At 45.8% G+C, this 20,853-nt stretch overlaps 1 protein-coding gene across 1 annotated transcript in view; it reads right to left on the bottom strand.

The window, feature by feature from the left end:
• LOC140720621 (NACHT, LRR and PYD domains-containing protein 3-like) overlaps nucleotides 1-14,343 on the bottom strand; it is a 57,495-nt gene extending 43,152 nt beyond the window's left edge. The window contains exons 1-2 of the mRNA XM_073035453.1: nucleotides 14,220-14,343; nucleotides 219-315 (exon numbers count right to left, since the gene is read on the bottom strand). The gene's annotated coding sequence lies outside the window, so the exon portion shown is untranslated. The remainder of the gene's footprint in view (nucleotides 1-218; nucleotides 316-14,219) is intronic.
• Between the last annotated feature and the right edge of the window lie 6,510 nt (nucleotides 14,344-20,853).

The following is a 20,853-nucleotide window of genomic DNA, read 5'->3' as shown; positions in this document are numbered from 1 at the left end:
AAGTTTTACATGGTGAGTGGAGTGATTCGACTATTACCGGTGTCAGGTCCCTGCGCTGAAACTGTTGGAATGACCAATGACTCAAGGCTGTTTTACCAGTGGGATCAATAACACTGCTTGATGAGAGTTTTCTGTGCCCAGTTAAGTAAGTTTCTTCATCTGTACTAGTGTGCGCCAACATGACCGAACTTTAGTTATAATGATCCCAGTGATCATACCTTTGTCCATTCTGAGTCTGACTGATGATTGTTGATTGTCGTTGTCTTGTTTCCACTTTGGTCCTGGTGCAGGAAAGCTCCACCTGCTGGTGCTGCCCTGAATTACAAACAAGCAGACAGTGAGTCAGAGAGAGTACGATTACAGTATTTGCAAATAACAGTATCGCCATCCCCTGTATCAGAGCATCTGTTGGCTTAGGGACAAAACATTCCCTGTTAATATCAACTCCCACACCATGTCTGTATGTCTGTTCAGTGCATATACTGTTAAAGTTACAGAGCAACAGAGCACAGATTCAGACCTTTCAGCCCATTGAGACAATGCTGACCACAGTGCTCACCGAGATGGTCACAATTTCCTGTGATGGGCCCATTTCCCTCCTGGCCTCTTCATTCTATCTACACATTCAAACTGCTTCTGGAATTATACAATTGGGTCTGTCTCATCCACTCCCTCTGGCAATTCCCTCCACATAATCACCAACCTCTACATGAAACCGTTGCTGCTCGTGTTGGATTTGCAATCTATTTACCACTCCTCTGCCCATTTAGATCCCCTATAAGCTACGATAATCTTCACCATGAACACCATCCACTAATTTTGTGTCATCAGCGAACTTACTGGTCAAGCCTTGTACATTCATATCCAAATGTTTGTAGGATAGTAACTGTTCTGGAACCTGGTGTTGCGTGTCCTGAGGCACCTGTACCTTCTACCTGATGGCAGCAGCGAGAAAAGTACATTGCCTGGGCGGTGAAGATCTTTGATGATGGATGCTGCCTTTCTACTGCAACATTTTATGTAGATATGCTCAATGGTTGAGAGAGCTTTACCCATGACATCCTGGACCAAATTCACTACCTTTTGTAGTATTTTCTGCTCTACGGCATTGGTGTTCCTTGACCAGTCCATAATGCAGCCAGTCAGCAGAGTTTCCACCACACATCTAAAGAGGTTTGCCAAAGTTTTGATGACATACTGAATCTCCAGATGCCTGAGGAAGTAGAGGCACTGTTGTACTCTCTTCGCAATTATATTTTTATGAAGGGTCCAGGACAGGACCTCTGAGAGTGACTCCCAAGAATTTAAAGTTACTGACCCCCTCCAACTCTGATTCTCCAATGGGTACTGGCTCAGGTACCTCTGGCTTCCCTCTCCTGAATTCTACATTCAGTTTTCTGGTCTTATTGATACTGAGTGATAAGTTGTTGTTATTACACCACTCAGCCAAGTTTTCAGTCTCCTTCCTGTATGCTGATTCAACATCCCTTCTGATACAGCCCACAACAGAGGTGTCATCAGCAAACTTACATATGGTGGTGGAGCCATACTTAGCTACACAGTCACGGGCGTAAAGCGAGGAGACCGGGGGCTAAGTTTCAATATAATTATGGAGAAGGATAGGGCTGGAGCCAGGGTTGAGATTTTTGATTGGAGAAAGGCTAACTTTGAGGAGATGCAAAAGGATTTAGAAGGAGTGGATGTGGACAATTGTTTTATGGGAAGAATGTAATAGAGAAATGGAGGTCATTTAAAGGTGAAATTTTGAGGGTATGGAACCTATGTTCCCATTAGGTTGAAATGAAAGGTTAAAAGTTTGAGAGAGCCATGGTTTTCAAGGGATATTGGAAAATTGGTTAGGAAAAAGAGAGATCTACAATAAATATAGGCAGCATGGAGTATATGAGGTGCTCGAGGAATATAAAGAATGTAAGAAGAATCTTAAGAAAGAAATTAGAAAAGCTAAAAGAAGATACGAGGTTGCTTTGGCAAGTAATATGAAAATAAATCCAAAGGGTTTCCACAGTTATATTAATAGCAAAAGAATAGTGAGGGATAAAATTGGTCCCTAGAGAATCAGGGTGGACAGCTATGTGTGGAGCTGAAAGAGATTGAGATTTTGAATAATTTCTTTTCTTCGGTATTCACTAAGGAGAAGGATATTGAATTGTGAAAGGTAAGGGAAACAAGTAGGGAAGTTATGACGATTAAAGAGGAGGAAGTACTGGCGCTTGTAAGGAATATAAAAGTGGACAAATCTCTGTGTCCTGACAGAATATTCCCTAGAACCTTGAGGGAAGTTAGTGTAGAAATAGCAGGGGCTCTGACAGAAATATTTCAAATGTCATTAGAAACGGGGATGGTGCCGCAGGATTGGTGTATTGCTCATGTGGTTCCATTGTTTAAAAAGGGTTCTAAGAGTAAACCTAGCAATTATAGGCCTGTCAGTTTGACATCAGTGGTGGGTAAATTAATGGGAAGTACGCTTAGAGATGGCACATAGAATTATCTGGATAGACAGGGTCGGATTAGGAACAGTCAACATGGATTTGTGTGTGGAAGGTCATGTTGGACAAAACATTGAATTTTTTGAGGAGGTTACGAGTAAAGTTTACGAGGGTAAAGCAGTGGATGTTGTCTATATGGACGTCAGTAAGGCCTTTGACAGGGTTCCGCATGGAAGGTTAGTTAGGAAGGTTCAATTGTTAGGTATTAATATTGAAGTAGTAAAATGGATTCAACAGTGGCTGGATGGGAGATGCCAGAGAGTAGTGATGGATAACCGTCAGGTTGGAGGCCAGTGACTGGTGGTGTGACTCAGGGATCTGTACTGGGTCCAATATTGTTTGTCATATACATTAATGATCTGGATGATGGGGTGGTAAATTGGATTAGTAAGTATGCCGATGATACTAAGGTTGGTGGTGTTGTGGATTATGAAGTAGGTTTTCAAAGCTTGCAGAGAGATTTAGGCCAGTTAGAAGAGTGGGCTGAACAATGGCAGATGGAGTTTAATAAGTGTGAGGTGCTACATTTTGGTCGGAATATTCCAAATAAGACATACATGGTAAATGGCAGGGCATTGAAGAATGCAGTAGAACAGAGTGATCTAGGAATAATGGTGCATAGTTCCCTGAAGGTGGAATCTCATGTGGATAGGGTGGTGAAGAAAGCTTTTGGTATGCTGGCCTTTATAAATCAGAGCATTGAGGATAGGTGTTGGGATGTGTTATGAATGTGAAGCAACTCTGAGGGGCCGAAGGGTACAAAGTTGCCTCCTCCTTTTTGAGAATCGCAAGATCGCTATTAATTCGGGTCTGGGACCCAGGAAATGAGAGAGAAACACTCAGAATACACAAGGTTTGGAATGTGTCCTGGCCTCAGCGGAACGGAACCACTGATAACGGCCATTGTCTCTTGGAGACGGAATTGTGTATTGAGTACTGTACTATTCATTGAAACCCCTCAGGGGACAACCAGAGTGGTCTGTTTGAGGGATTGCATCATCCCAACCTGATTGACATCTGAAACCCCGTGAGTAAGGATAAAAGAGGGTCTGGGGAACAACCCTTTGAGACGCACCAGGAGAAATGCTAGAAATCCCGTGACAGCGTTTGATAGCGAAAGCCGGTGGGGGCTCGTATGCGTCCTCCCTTTGCCTGGGGTGGCGCGCTCATCACGGAAGAACGGTTTAGCTAAAGGAGAGGCCACAAGTGAACGGCCACGACAATGAGACTCCTGATGGATCGAAATCATAAAGGAAAGCCGGCAAGTTTTTCTCCAAATCTCTCTCTCTCTCTCTCCAACAATTGCAACACAGCGGTCCCCAACGGCTGCAGCCTGCATGAACTGAGTGAACTTTAGATTTCCATCGGACAATTCATTATCCCCTAGACAACGATAGAGCTTATTTCTTATTGATTATTATTATATCCGCACTTTTAGGTTTAGTATTGATGACGTATATTTGTAAATTTGCATTGATATTATTTTCGTGTATTTTTACTAATAAATACTGTTAAAATAGTATCAGACTTCAACGGACCTCTTTATCTTTGCTGGTAAGTGACCCAGTTACGGGGTTCGTAACAGATGTAATGTTAAAATTGTACAAGGCATTGGTAAGGCCAAATGTGGAGTATTGTGTACAGTTCTGGTCAACAAATTATAGGAAAGATATCAACAAAATAGAGAGTACAGAGAAGATTAACTAGAATGTTACCTGGATTTCAGCACCTAAGTTACAGGGAAAGGCTGAACAAGTTAGGTCTTTATTCTTTGGAGCAAAGAAGGTTGAGGGGGGATTTGATGATGTATTTAAAATTATGAGAGGGATAGACAGAGTTGACATGGATAGGCTTTTTCCATTGAGAATAGGGGAGATTCAAACAAGAGGACATGAGTTGAGAATTAGGGGGCATAAGTTTAAGGGTAACACGAGTGGGAATGTCTTTACTCAGAGAGTGGTAGCTGTGTGAAACGAGCTTCCAGTAGAAGTGGTAGAGGCAGGTTCGGTATTGTCATTTAAAGTAAATTTGGATAGGTATATGGACAGGAAAGGAATGGAGGATCATGGACTGAGTGTGGGCCAGTGGGACTAGGTGAGAGTAAGCGTTTCGCACGGACTAGAAGGGCCAAGATGGCCTGTTTCTGTACTGTGGTTGTTATATGGTTATACGTACACATCCCTGTGGTACTCCTGTGCTGATGGAGCTTATGGAGGAGATGTTTTTGCCAATCTGAATGGAGTGGGGTCTACAAGTGAGGAAATCCAGTATCCAATTGCACAAGGATGTATTAAGTTCAGGTCTTGGAGTTTACTGATTAGTTTTAAAGGTACTCTGATAATTTTTAATTTGAACTTCCTCAAAATCCCTTATGAGGCAAATGACATTGAGCTGCATCTCCAATTCCTTAACACATTCTCTGAGGAGTTGCTGCTTGGTGCACCTGGTGCAGATGTGGTTATCTGGGAGGCTGGAGGTGTTCCCAGAATTTCCAGTAAGTTCTCTTTTTTTTATTTTAAACAATGCACAAACATCAACTGATTTCACAATGCTTGTGATGTTTTGCTGAAATGCAATGCCCATATTCATTAGTTTTCTCTTCATTCCAATACAGTCCATACATCAATGTTCACAACATCCATCCCCAATACCTCCCCACATCACTGTCAATCTCTTACATCTCCTCCTGAGGTGACTTGTCTCTTTTACTGAGGGGTAGTGATCAGACAATTAAAAAAAAACATGCAGCACTCCTTCTTGGGCTGTTACTGAATAACGGCTCACCAAAGATAACGGAAAAAGCAAATAACAAAGCTCTACATCATGTACTGTGAGTTTAATTAAGACCAAGAGTAATGCGGCAACATTCTGTAACAATGAAATTAAAATTGTAATGGCTCCTTTTACCCTGCCTTGTGTGCATTTAATTCAATCTGTGCTGGTGATTCTTCCTCCGGCTCACTGCCCCAGGGGCGATGGTCCTCTCCCAATCCTGATCCCGCAGACTATCCCAACACAGAATAGAAAGGAAACCACCACCTGTTTAGGAACAGTGAGCATGCGCAAAGTGATTGCTACATCATCAGTGCAGGGGGTGGCGGGGCTGAAATGAAACCTGCAGATGCTGCAGATCTGCGGTAAAATGAGAGGGGGACACAGGATCCTGTGACTGGTGGAGGGTCTCCCGTGACAATAAACCAGATCCTCATTTTCATTTTGGGGAAATATCAGATAGACTGGGACTTCTGGAGGGAGGCTTAATTGAAGTGTACACATTTTTGAGTAGCTCAGAAAAATAGAAAAGACTAAATTCTCACACAAATGGGTAATATACCCAGAAACTTTGGCTGCATTTCGACCGGTGGGAAGAGTGGAATGGAGTCAGGAGAAATATTCCCCGCCCACAATGAAAGGACATGTCAGATGTAGATCTCACAGCCTTGTCCAAACGGACGAAAGACGGGTGTGTTCCCAGCATCATCGCCTCATCCTCACCCCTCCCGAGGAGCAGAATAACAAGGGCTGAGCATCAGCTCATCCAAGGCGGTTTGGGGTGAAGGTCCCACAACCCGGACTGACTCCAGCAGGTTCCGTCCAGGAAGGCAGGCGAAGGCCACCAGTTCGAGTGAGTTAACAGGACTCACTGCCCTGCATCAGACCTCCTCACTCGGGACTGGTTTCAATACTCACCGATGGGAAATTTATGTCTTCCCCATCCCCCAGCTCCCTGCCCGGGGGCATTTTTTTTCGATCCCAAAACAGATTCAACAAAGAATACAAAGGAAAACACCGCCCATCCGGGAATGTGAGCATGCGCAAAGTGATCAATGCGTCATCAGAGGGGAGGACTGTCCAGGGTGATCTGCTTTGGGATGGAGTGTCTTCAGTCGGTGCAGTGTCTTGTTGTTTAGGATTTTCATAAACAACAGTTTTATTGATGTAAACTGGAATTGCCAGCAGGATAAACACAGATTGCATCAGGTAACAGAACCCCTCTCATCCCTGGTCTTTGTCTCCTGGGAAACTAAACACTTTGACAATGTCGACTGTAGGTATCCCTTCCTCTCAAAGTGAGTGAATCATTCAGATCACTGATCACTGAGAGCAATTATGGTTTGTTGGTTACTGAAGTTCGCCCTAGGTGGTTTGGATGGAGTTGATGTGGAGTTCGGGGTGTCACAGTGAAGGAACCGGGCAGCCAAACACTCTGACCTTGTGACCTCCAGCCCCGGATGGTGCCGCGGGGACCTCCTGCAAAGCACAAGCGCGGTGCCCACCCCAGCTGTCGCCGGCGGTACTCCTGATCGGGCGGCAGTGAGGAAGGGGCTGATCTCGGGTTTGTGTAAATTGAGGGTGGGTTGCAGTGGGAAGTGTCCTAGGCCGACCTCTGCTTGACAGCCAGAGGCTCCAGGCTCTCTACATCTCATGCCCTCCACCTCTTCAATAACTTCCAGTTCCCCGGTCCTGAGCACCTCATTTTCACTATGGATGTCCAATCCTTATACACTTCCATTCCCCATCAAGAAGGCCTCAAAGCCCTCCGCTACTTTCTGGACAATAGACCTCACCAGTTTCCCACCACCACCACACTCCTCCAGTTGGTGGAACTGGTACTCACACAATAACTTCTCTTTTGGCTCTTCCCACTTTCTTCAGACCAAGGGTTCAGCTATGGGCACTCGCATGGGCCCCAGCTATGCCTGCCTCTTCGTGGGTTATGTGGAACAGTCTATGCTTCAAATCTATACTGGTACTGCTCCCCAACTTTTCCTTCGCTACATTGACCACTAAATTAATGCTGCTTCCTGCACCCAGGCTGAGCTCATCAATTTCATCTACTTTGCCTCTAACTTTCACCCAGCCCTCAAATTCATTTAGTCCATTTCGGACATTTCTCTCCCCTTTCTCGATCCTCGGTCTCCATCTCTGGAGACAGACTGTCCACTGACATCTTCTATAAACCCAATGACTCCCATAACTACCTTGATTATACCCCTTCCCACCCTGCCAAATGTAAAAATGCTATTCCCTGTTCCCAGTTCCTCTGTCTCTGCCGCATCTGCTCCCAGGATGAGGCTTTCCATTCCAGGACATCTCAAATGCCCTCTTTCTTCAAAGATCGCGGTTTCACTTCTGCCAACATCAATGATGTCCTCACCAACACCTCCTCCATTTCCCGCACTTCGGCCCTCACCCCATCTTCTCGTCACCACAACAGGGACCGAGTTCCCCTTGTCCTCAACTACCACCCCGTCAGCCTCTGGATCCAGCATATTATCCTCTGCAACTTCCTCCACCTTCAACAGGACCCCACCACTAAGCACATCTTTCCCTCTCTACCCCTCTCTGCTTTTCGCAGGGATCGTTCGCTCCATGACTCCCTGGTCCACACGACCCTCCCCACAGATCTCCCACCTGGTACTTATCCCTGCAAGCGTAAGTGCTACAACTGTCCCTACACCTCCTCTCTTACCACCATTCAGGGCCCCAAACAGTCCTTCCAGGTGAGGCAACAATTCACTGGTGAGTCTGTTGGGGTCATCTATTGCACCCGGTGCTCCCGGTGCGGCTCCTCCACATCGGTGATAGCCAACGCAGATTGGGGGTCCGCTTCGCCAAGCACCTCCGCTCTGTCTGCCACAACAGACAGGATCTCCCGGTTGCCACCCACTTCAACTCTGCTTCACATTCCCATTCTGGTATGTCCACACATGGCCTCCTCTACTGCCATGATGAGGCTAAACTCAGGTTGGAGGAGCAACACCTCATATACCGTCTGGGTAGTCTCCAGCCCCTTGGTATGAACATCGGATTCTCCAACTTCCTGTAATTCCCATCCCAGTTTGACTCTGTCCCCTTGTCCAGCTGCCTATCACTCCCTCATGGTTCCACCTCCTTCTACTGCCCAGTGTGCTATTCCCTATTCCTTCTTCACCTTTCCTGCCTATCCCTTCCCTGCTTTCCCTCCCCCACCCATTTATCTTTCCACTTCCTGGTTTTTCACCTGGCATCTACTAGCCTTCTCCTTCCCACCCTCCCCCCACCATCTTAATAGGGCCTCTGCCTGCTCCCTCTTCAGTCCTGATGAAGGGTTCTGGCCCGAACCGTTGACTGCTCGTTTCCACGGATGCTGCTCGACCTGCTGAGTTCATCCAGCTTGTTTGTACGTGTTGCTTTGACTCCAGCATCTGAAACATCAAGTGAGAAACAGCAGGAGGTGGCCATTCAGCCCCTCCTACCAACAACAAGATGGCAGCTGCTCTCCCATCTCAGCCATATTTCTGCCGGATCCTCATTTCCTCGATCCCTTCGGTCTCCACACATCTGTCGACCTCATTTTTATGTGAGGACGATTGCCGAGTCTTCACCGCCCTCTGTGGTGGGGATTTACAGACATTCACCACCCTCTAAGTGGAGACATCTCCCCTCATCTCAGTCTCGGACAGTCCACCCCACCCCCTTTTTCAGAACCTGGGATCATGGTTCAACCAGTAATTATGTTGTGCATTTCAATGTGTTCACCTCTCAGTTCTCAAATCTCTAAATGAAGGTGTTTTTGCATTTGATCTTTCTTCAAATGACGACCCCACCATGCCAGGGATCAGTTTGGTGAATCTTCATTGCATTCTCTGTAACAAATACTCTCTAACCTCTTTGTTAATCCTCTATGGAATTAATTTCCATCTTCTGCAGCCCCGTGTTGCCCCAACTACTCACCTCCCACTCCTGTCACTATTTCAACCTTCTCACCTCCCCCCTCACCTGTATCCACCTCTCACTCCCCAGCTCCTGCCTCATCCCCAGCCCTCACCTCTTTTCTCTGACTATTTCCCATCCACTCTCAGTCCAGAGGGAGGGTCTCGGCCCAAAATTTTGATGGTCCATTTCCCTCCACAGATGCTGCCCGGCCCACTGAGTTCCTCCGGCAGTTTGTCCTTTGGTCCGTATAACCCGTGTTAGCATGAGGAGCCAGATTTTACACCATATCCCAGGTATAATATCAACCAAACCAAAATAATTGTTAAGGTCATTTTCACTCTTATACCCAATAACTCTTACAATAAATACAATGTACCTTTGACCTCCCTCCCTACCCACTGCACCTCAGTCCCTCTCAATTTAAACACACTCAGGATTTTGGTTTGTCCTACAGAAGTGGGTGATCTCACATTTCCCACATTGGGCTCCAGCTGACCTGTTGTTCCCACTCACTCCTTTTGCCTCCATAACCCCGAAACCTTTTGACAAGAAACACAGAACATAGAACAGTACAGCACAGGAACAGGCCCTCAATGCTGTGCTCAATCTATTCAATTAATGAAATGGCCAACTAAACTAATCTCTTCTGCCAGAACAATGTCCATATCCTTCCATTTTCCTCACATTCATGTGCTGATCTAAATATCTCTTAAAAGTCCCCAGTCTGTCTGCCACTAGCATCACCCCAGGCAAGTTCAAGTTACACTCTCACTATAAATGCATGGCATCTTGTATTGGACATTTCTACCCCGGGTAAAAAGATATTCTGTGTCTACTCTATCTATGTGTCTCATAACCTTATGAATCTCAATCATCTCACCCTGGCCTGCGCCACTCCGGAGAAAACAACCCAAGCTTGTCCAACCTCTCGTAATAGCTCATGCCCTCTAATCCAGGCAATATCCTGGTAAACCTCTCCTGCACTCCTTCCAGGGCCATTGACATCCTTCCTGGAATGAGACAACCAGAACTGTATGAAATACTTTAGATGTGCCTAACTCGTGTTTTATAAGTTATGCAACATAACTTCCTGAATTTTGAATGTAATATCTTCACTAATAGACAAGCATGCCAATTGCCTTCTTAACCACCCTGTTAATCTGTGTAGCCACTTTCAGGGTGTGATGAACTTGGTTTCTGAGATCCCTCTGCCAATTGACACTGTTAACGGTCTTGTATTTAACAGTGTATTATCTCTATAATTGACCTACTGAGCTGCCAAGATGATCATCACTAATCAAATCTCACTTAGTTGTCTCACGTACTGTTGAATTTATTGTCAAGTGTGCATGTACAGGAAGGTACAGGTACAGAGAAACACTGATTTGCAGAAGCATCACAGGCAAGTACATTCAGATAACTCACAGAACAGAAATTATACAGTTCTGTATCATTATCAATATAGAAATACAAGTTTTATGTCATTACCAATATACAAATATGTATGCTCTGTCAATAATCAAAAATACACATTTTGTGTCAATAACAATGTGTAAATATACTTTTTTTCCCAAGAGCAGACTTGGAAATGTCGAATTTGGTCTCTCAGCCAAATTGTTGACACAGTTTGGGAACAACTGGGCTCTAAGTACTGGTCCCTAGAACACACACTGGGACATCCTGCAGGCCCAAGAAGGGTCTGGTTATTCTTTTCTTTAAACACACAGACAACAAGAAAGGAACAGGCCGCTCAGCCCATCCTGTCATTCAGAAAGACCCAACACTGGTCCATCCTTGCCCCCAACACCACTTCAGTCCACTTTGCCCAGACCATTGGCCCCACTTGCAGCTCAACAGTCTGCCAGTGTTTGACCCGAAAAGTGGTGAATTTCTCTGCTCGACACCACTGTGGACTCAGACATTTCCACAGACGAGCCCTGCATGTCCGTTCCCCAATGTGAATGGGCTATTTCCCCCATCCTGCTCCCTCTCTGGATTGATAATAACTTTCCTACAGTAGCGTGAACACAACTATTCATAATACTCTGCGCAGCCACACCAACTATTTATATGACTACAATATATTGTCCACAATCCAAAATGCAATGCCCTAACTGATGAAGGCCAGAATGATTAAAGACTTCGTTTCCAGCCTCTATACTTGCACGTCCACTTTCAGTGAACTGTGCAATTGTACTCCCAGGTCACTCTGTTCCACGACACTCCATGCCCTCCCATTCACTATACCAGTCCCACTCTGGTCTGACTGTCCAAAATGCACCATCTTTTACTTGCCCACATGGAAAACCATTTGTCATTCCTCAGTCCATCTCCATAACAGACCCAAGGTCCCTTTGAAATACAAAGTAACCTGTTGCAATATAAAGCAGACTCCCGAATTTTGTGTCAAACTTGCTAACCATGCTACGTACATTCATATACAAACCAATGGCATGAATAATGAATTACAAAGGTCTCAATTGTGACACACGCATTTCAATCATCACAGGCCTCCACTCGCTAGATCCATCTTCAACCATCACCCTCTGCTTCCTGTCATCGAGCCTGGTCTGAATCCACCTCTTCAGTTCCCCATGAGTCCCATGTCAACTAATCTTCCAGATCAGCTGCCATGTGGAATCTTGTTACAGACCTTAGCAAAGTCCATACAGACAACATCACTGCCCAACTTCACCTATCCCCATAGTTACCTCTTCAAAAATCTCCAGAATACTTGAGAGGCTTGACGTCCCTCTGGGTGGTGTAGTTGGTGATTTCCCCATAACCAACGTCTAACCACCCGAGACGTCAGCTTCACTGCAGACTCAGGAAGTTCTGATCCCAGCTGCAGAATTACCAACCTGTATACTGTCAGTTCCATATCCTCAGAGTCACCAGATGAATATTACAGTATAACCCACATACAGACTCCTCTCGGATGTTTTGATGTTTGTAGAGTTATCTATCTGGACTGAAGCCCGTATACTGACAGTTCTATATTCACAGAGACTCCATCCCAATATTATAACCCACACACAGACTCTCCTAGGATGCTCTGGCATTGTCAATTTGCTGTTGTGTTCCTACCATTTCCTATTCACAGACTAAGGTAGAACTGGAACCTAATGACTCTCTGCCTTGGCCAGTGCTCAGGCTGGTTCTCTGGTCTGTAGATTGTGAGAGGATGCAGACACACTTCAGCTTGTATCAGCAGCTAAACTGAGCACGTTTGATCACTATATCATTGCTGTGTGGGATCTCACCCTGCAGAATTGGCTTCCATGTTTCTCCACAGTGTAGCAGGAACAAAGCAGTTTTAGTGAAAAATCACAAAATAGAAAACTCTGGGAACTCAGTACTTCAGGCTACATCTATGAAAGGAGAAATTGTGGAAGACCCAGTTTCAGAAATGGGACTGTCCAAGATCCTGCCAGATCAGCTGAGTGATTCCAGTATATCCTCCTTGCTTTACATTTCCTACAAAATTAGTTTTTTGTGTCTACTTCAATGCACATATATTATTTGGTTGCAAAATGTTTGGGGCACCCCAAACTGTTCAACAGATTTCTGTAAATGCCACCTCACCCCACCCCAGCAATTTGTCAGTTTTCAGTTCCTTCTAACCCTGATGTAAACACATCCCATACAGTAAATGCTCACAGCATCCTTTCCTCCCACTGTCATTCTGTTGCATTTGTTCCTGAGGCCACTGTCTGTACGCTGAGAGGTGGTGAACACAGAGGGATAAAATGTGCAACTCTTCTTCCAGCTCTGGCTGGCTGTTACCCTGGAAACGGAGGAAGTAACTCACCAAAAATAAATGGAAAAGGAAACACTGGAACTCATAACATATTATATTGAAATTGTTATGACAAAGATTAACACTGCAATATTTTGTAACAGTGAAGCTAAAACTCAAATGGCTGTGTTTACCCTGCCATGTTCTGTACCAATGTAACCTCAATTAACAAAAAATAATACACAATTCCTGGAAAACAGTGAGGTTAAACAGGAATAACTATAGACAATAGACAGTAGGTGCAGGAGTAGACCTTTAGCCAGCACCGCCATTCAATGTGATCATTGCTGATCACACACAATCAGTACCCCGTTCCTGCCCTCTCCCCATATCCCTTGAATCCGCTATCTTCTACTTCACAATGAAAACAAAGGTTAGAAGAAAGATTGCTGATAGATATCATTGAGCTGATGGGATACAGTCTGGACAAGACTGAACAGGATGGGCAGGGAACGAGCAGATCGAATCAGGTAGGAAAAGGGATCAAGAACAATCCCTGATGGTCCTCCAGCAAAACACAGGTACTGAATTAATAGTACACACTACTGTAGAAATGATTCTAAAATGACAGCAGTAGATCAAATAAGAACTTTAGCATCACCAAATTTCATCAACACACCATAAAACGTATCCCATCCGGATATCTCACACCTTCGTACAGCTACTTTCTTCTGTTGGCTTCCAGAAACAGCAGAGAACTGAACACAGCTGAACACATCATGGAAACCAGCCTCCCCATGGACTCGCTCTATACTTCCCGCAGCCTCAGTAAATCAGGCAACATAATCATCACTAATCAAACCTCACTGAGTTCTCTCAGGTCCTGTTGAATTTATTGCCAAGTGCACAAGTACGGGAAGGTACGGGGACAGAGAAACACTGATTTGTGGCAGCATCACAGGCAAGTACATTCAGTTAACACACGGAACACAAATCTCTGTCAGTAACAATATGGAAATATGTTTACGTCATCCTGCTAACAGGACCAGAACAACTGGGGCTGAGCGGTGGCTCATCTCAGACGGTTCGGTGTGAAGGTCTCACAACCCGGACCGACCCCGGCAGATTCTGTGAAGGAAGCGAGGCGAGGCCGCCAGTTCGGGAAAGTTCATCCCGTCCCCGTTTCTCTCTCCCTCCCCACCCCCACCTTTTATTCTCCAGTTCTCTTGTTTGAATTCGGGACCTCCCCGCTCCGGACCTGTTTCAATACTCACCGAAAGGAAATTGTTGGTGTCGCCCCGCAGAGTATAATCCGTCCCCGGCTTCCTGCCCTAAGGGGCGAGGGTGGGAATGGGAATGGGAACCCGATCCCGATCCCGATCCCACCGCCAACCCGCTTCAACAAAGAACGAAAAACAACACCGCCCTTCCCATTCTGAGCATGCGCGATGTCGCCAGCCCGTCACCAGGTAAGTGGGCGGGGTTACGGAACGAAGCTGCAGATCCACAAACCTGCCTGTGCAGGTAGACCCATTGTCTCAGATTGCTCCTGCCCCACCCAACTCATTTCTGCATACCTTGACGCTGTCTTATCCTCCCTTGTTCAATCCCTTCCCACCTATGTTCGTGACACTTCTCACGCTTTGAATTTTTTCAATGATTTAGTTCCCTCGCCCCCACCGCCTTATTTTCTCCATGGACGTCCAGTCCCTCTATACCTCCATCCCCCACCTGGACGGTCTCAAAGCTCTCCGCTTCCTTTTGCATTCCAGACCTAAACAATTCCCCTCTACCACCATTCTCCTCTGTCCAGCGGAATTAGTTCTTACTCTCAATAATTTCTCCTTTGGCTCCTCCCACTTCCTCCAAACCAAAGGTGTAGCCATGGGCACCCGCATGGGTCCCAGTTATGCCTGCCTTTTTGTTGGCTTTGTGGAACAGTCCATGTTCCAAGTCTTTACGGGTATCCATCCCCCTCTCTTCCTTCGCTACATCGACGACTGCATTGGCGCTGCCTCCTGTTCGCATGCTGAGCTCGTTGACTTCATTAACTTTGCCTCCAACTTTCACCCTGCCCTCAAATTTACCTGGTCCATTTCCGGCACCTCCCACCCCTTTCTTGATATTTCTGTCTCCATTTCTGGAGACGGCCTATCTACTGATATCTACTATAAGCCTACAGACTCTCACAGCTACCTGGACTATTATTCTTCCCACCCTGTCTCTTGCAAAAATGTTATCCCCTTCTCACAATTCCTCCGTCTCCGCCGCATCTGCTCTCAGGATGAGGCTTTTCATTCCAGGACGAAGAGATGTTTCCCTTTTTTAAACAAAGGGGCTTTGACGGTGGTGTCTGATAAGAGGATGCTGTCCAAGTTGCATGCCATCTTGGACAATGACTCCCATCCTCTCCATAATGTACTGATTAGGCACAGGATTACATTCAGCCAGAGGCTCATTCCACCGAGATGTAACACTGAGCGTCATAGGAAGTCATTCCTACCTGTGGTCATCAAGCATTACAACTCCTCCCTCGGAGTGTCAGACACCCAGAGCCAATAGGCGGGCCCTGGACTTACTTCAACTTGGCATGATTAATTTATTATTATTTAATTATTTATGGTTTTATATCGCAATATTTCTTCACTATTCTTGGTGGTGCGTCTGTAACGAAACCCAATTTCCCTCGGGATCAATAAAGTATGTCTGTCTGTCTGTCTGTCATCACCTCTGCTCTGAAACGCATCTCTCCCATTTCCCGCACATCTGCCCTCACCCCATCTGCCCACCACCCGACTCGGGATAGGGTTCCCCTTGTCCTCACCCACCACCCCACCAGCCTCCGGTCCAACGTATAATTCTCCGTAATTTCCACCACCTCCGACGGGATCCCACTACCTAGCACATCTTTCCCTCCACATTCCCTTTCTGCTTTCCGCAGGGATCGCTCCCGATGCGACTCCCTTGTCCCCCCATCCCTTCCCACCGATCTCCCTCCTGGCACTTATCATTGTAAGCAGAACAAGTGCTACACCTGCCCTTACACTTCCTCTCTCACCACCATTCAGGGCCCCAGAAAGTCCTTCCAGGTGAGGCGACACTTCACCTGTGAGTCGACTGGTGTGGTATAATGCGTCCAGTGATCCCGGTGTGGCCTTTGGTGAGACCCGACGCAGACTGGGAGACCATTTCGCTGAACACCTATGCTCTGTCTGCCAAGGAAAGCAGGATCTCCCAGTGGCCACACATTTTAATTCCACGTCCCATTCCCATTCTGATATGTCTATCCATGGCCTCCTGTACTGTCAAGGTGAAGCCACACTCAGGTTGGAGGAACAACACCTTATATACCGGCTGGGTAGCCTCCAACCTGATGGCATGAACATTGACTTCTCTAACTTCTGTTAATGCCCCTCCTCTCCTTCTTACCCCATCCCTGATATATTTAGTTTTTTTTTCCACCCTCCTTTTTTTCTCTTTCTGCCCGTCACTCTGCCTGTCCTCCATCTCCCTCTGGTGCCCCCTCCCTCTTTCTTTCTCCTGAAGCCTCCCGTCCCATGAACCTTTCCCTTCTCCAGCTCTGTATCCCTGTTGCCAATCACCTTTCCAGCTCTTAGCTTCACCCCACCCCCTCCGGTCTTCTTCTATCATTTCGCATTTTTCCCTCCCCTCGTACTTTCAAATCTCTTACTATCTTTCCTTTCAGTTAGTCCTGAAGAAGGGTCTCGGCCCGAAACGTCGACAGTGCTTCTCCCTATAGATGCTGCCTGGCCTGCTGTGTTCCACCAGCATTTTGTGTGTGCTGCAGATGCTGCGGATCCGCGGTAAAACAGGATCACGTGACCGGTGGAGGGTCTCTCACGTGACCTGGTGACTCCGCTCCTCGCCCCTCACACTCCGCCCGATCTCCCCACCACATTTCCCATGTTATTCCATATTTACACCAGGTACATGTTTAACATTTTCCCTCCGTATATTCCCGTGCCATCCCTCCACCTCCCTGGGTTAGGGGTTACGAGTTTGAATTCCATTCCGGTCCGACTAACATTTTAGATCCAAAATAGAATTGTGCAGGTTTCATGTAAATCAGTCTATGTTTATAAACATTAATTTCTATTCACATTCCCCCGGCCTTACTGGACGGGAACACTTAAACATCAACTGAAAAACAGCAGCAGGGGGCCATTCAGCCCCTCTAACTATCAACAAGATGGCGGCTGCCCTCCCATCTCAGCCAGATGTTTTTGCCCGATCCGCATTTCCTCGATCCTTTCGGTCTCCACACATCTGCCAGCCTCTGTTTTATGTGAAGAAGATCACTGAGACTTCACCGCCCTCTGTGGTGGGGATGTACAGACATTCACCACCCTCGGAGTGGAGACATTTCCCCTCATCTCAGTCCCGGACAGTCCATCCCTGTTTCAAAGACTGGGATCCCTAGTTCAACCGGTAATAATGTTGTGCATTTCAATGAGTTCACCTCTCAGTCCTCGATTCTCTAAATGAAAGGCTTATCGCATTTGATCTTTCTTCATATGATGACAGACCACCCCAGGGATCAGTTAGGTGAAGCTTCATTGCACTCTCGATAACAAATACTCTCTAACCTCTTTGTTCATCCTCTGTGGAATTAATTTCCATCTTCTGCAGCCCCGTGTTGCCCCAACCACTCACCTCCCACCCTTGTCACTATTTCCACCTTCCCACCTCCCCCTCACCTGGATCCACCTCTCACTCCCCAGCTCTTGCCCCATCCCCACCCCTCACCTCTTTTCTCTGACTTTTCCATATAACCATATAACAATCACAGCACGGAAACAGGCCATTCCGGCCCTCCTAGTCCGTGCCGAACTCTTAATCTCTCCTAGTCCCACCTACCCGCACTCAGCCCATAACCCTCCACTCCTTTCCTGTCCATATACCTATCCAATTTTACCTTAAATGACACAACTGAACTGGCCTCTACTACTTCTACATGAAGCTCATTCCACACAGCTATCACTCTCTGAGTAAAGAAATACCCCCTCGTGTTTCCCTTAAACTTTTGCCCCCTAACTGTCAAATCATGTCCTCTCGTTTGAATCTCCCCTACTCTCAATGGAAACAGCCTGTTCACGTCAACTCTATCTATCCCTCTCAACATTTTAAATACCTCGATCAAATGAATAGAGATCTAACTTGTTCAACCTTTCTCTGTAACTTAAGTGCTGAAACCCAGGTAACATCCTAGTAAATCGTCTCTGCACTCTCTCTAATTTATTGATATCTTTCCTATAATTCGGTGACCAGAACTGTACACAATATTCCAAATTTGGCCTTACCAATGCCTTGTACAATTTTAACATTACATCCCAACTTCTATACTCAATGGTCTGATTTATAAAGGCCAGCGTTCCAAAAGCCTTCTTCACCACCCTATCCACATGAGACTCCACCTTCAGGGAACTATGCACTGTTATTCCTAGATCTCTCTGTTCCACTGCATTCCTCAATGCCCTACCATTTACCCTGTATGTTCTATTTGGACTAATCCTGCCAAAATGTAGAACCTCACACTTCTCAACATTAAACTCCATCTGCCAACGTTCAGCCCATTCTTTAACCGGCATAAATCTTCCTGCAAGCTTTGAAAACCCACCTCATTATCCACAACACCTCCTACCTTAGTATCATCAGCATACTTACTAATCCAATTTACCACCCCATCATCCAGATCATTTATGTATATTACAAACAACATTGGGCCCAAAACAGATCCCTGAGGCACCCCGCTAGTCACCGGCCTCCATCCCGATAAACAATTATCCACCACTACTCTCTGGCATCTCCCATCTAGCCACTGTTGAATCCATTTTATTACTCCAGCATTAATACCTAACGACTGAACCTTCTTAATTAACCTTCCATGTCGAACTTTGTCAAAGGCCTTGCTGAAGTCCATATAGACTACATCCACTGCCTTAACCTCGTCAACATTCCTCGTATCTACTTCAAAAAATTCAATAAGGATTGTCAAACATGACCTTCCACGCACAAATCCATGCTGGCTACTCCTAATCAGATCCTGTCTATCCAGATAATTATAAATACTATCTCTAAGAATACTTTCCATTAATTTACCCACCACTGATGTCAAACTGACAGGTCTATAATTGCCAGGCTTACTTCTAGAACCCCTTTTAAACAATAGAACCACATGAGCAATACGCCAATCCTCCAGCACAATCCCCGTTTCTAATGTCATCTGAAAGATCTCCGTCAGAGCTCCTGCTATCTCTACACAAACTTCCCTCAAGGTCCTGGGGATTATCCTGTCAGGACCCGGAGATTTATCCACTTTTAAATTTCTTAAAAGCGCCAGTACTTCCACCTCTTTAATTGTCATAGGTTCCATAACTTCCTTACTTGTTACCCACACCTTACACCATTCAATATCCTTCTCCTTAGTGAATACCGAAGAGAAGAAATCGTTCAAAATCTCTCCCATCTCCCTCGGCTCCTCACATAGCTGACCACCCTGATTCTCTAAGGGACCAATTTTATCCCTCACTATCCTCTTGCTTTTAATATAACTGTAGAAGCCTTTCGGATTTACTTCCACCTTATTTGCCAAACCAAACTCGTAACTTCTTTTAGCTTTTCTAATCTCTTCCTTAAGTTTCCTTTTACATTCTTTATATTCCTCGAGCAATTCCTTTACTCCATGCTGCCTATATCTATTGTAGACATCCCTCTTTTTTCGAACCAAGTTTCTAATATCCATTGAAAACCATGGCGCTTTCAAACATTTAACCTTTCCTTTCAACCGAACAGGAACATAAAGATTCTGTACCCTCATAATTTCACCCTTAAGTGACCTCCATTTCTCAATTACATCCTTCCCATAAAACAACTTGACCCAATCCACTCTCTGTAAGTCCCTGCGCATCTCCTCAAAGTTAGCCTTTCTCCAATCAAAAATCTCAACTGTCGGTCCAGTCCTGTCCTTCTCCATAATTATATTGAAGCTAATGCTATTGTGATCACTGGACCCGAAGTGCTCCCCAACACATACATCTGTCAGCTGACCTATCGCATTCCCTGACAGGAGATCTAACACTGCCCCATCTCTAGTCGGTACTTCTATGTATTGTTGCAAAAAACTATCCTGCACACATTTCACAAACTCTAAACCATCCAGCCCTTTTACAGAATGAGCTTCCCAATCTATGTGTGGAAAATTAAAATCTCCCACAATCACCACCTTGTGTTTACTACAAATATCTGCTATCTCCTTACACATTTGCTCTTCCAACTTACGCTCCCCATTAGGTGGCCTATAATACACTCCCATCAGTGTTACTACACCTTTCCCATTCCTCAATTCCACCCAAATAGCCTCCCTAGAGGAGCTCTCTAATCTATCCTACCAAAACACCGCAATAAGATTTTCTCGGACAAGCAATGCAACACCTCCTCCTCTGGCCTCTCATGTGATTTCCAATACGAATTTCACGTCCTCTCACCTGCTTATCATTTCTCTCTGGGTCCACTGCTCCAACCCTTTCTCCTATTCTCCACTCTCCTCTCCTATTAGACTCTATTTTCTTCTGATCTTGAGCTTTCCCACCTACCTGGCTTCAACTGTCACCTTCCCGCGAGACATTTCCTCGCCCGCCCCGATTTTATTCAGATATTTCTCCCATCCCATCTCAGTCCTGAAGGGGGGTTCAACTGGAAACTCTTTTCGATAGAGGCTGCCCGGCCTGCTGAGTTCCGCCAGCATTTTATTTGTGTTGCTCTGAATTTCCAGCATCTGCGGACTTCGTCGTGTTTGTGATTTCCCTCTCCGTTGTCCCTCTGGCCTCCGACCACTGGTGGCGCTGTGCAGACCTCTGTCCACCAGTGTGGCTACGGAGAACCTCCTGC

This window comes from Hemitrygon akajei, unplaced genomic scaffold (assembly GCF_048418815.1).
Source record: "Hemitrygon akajei unplaced genomic scaffold, sHemAka1.3 Scf000045, whole genome shotgun sequence".
NCBI lineage: Eukaryota > Metazoa > Chordata > Chondrichthyes > Myliobatiformes > Dasyatidae > Hemitrygon > Hemitrygon akajei.
The sequence above is the reverse complement of the archived record's forward strand: the minus strand, read 5'-3'. Positions and strand labels throughout refer to the sequence as shown.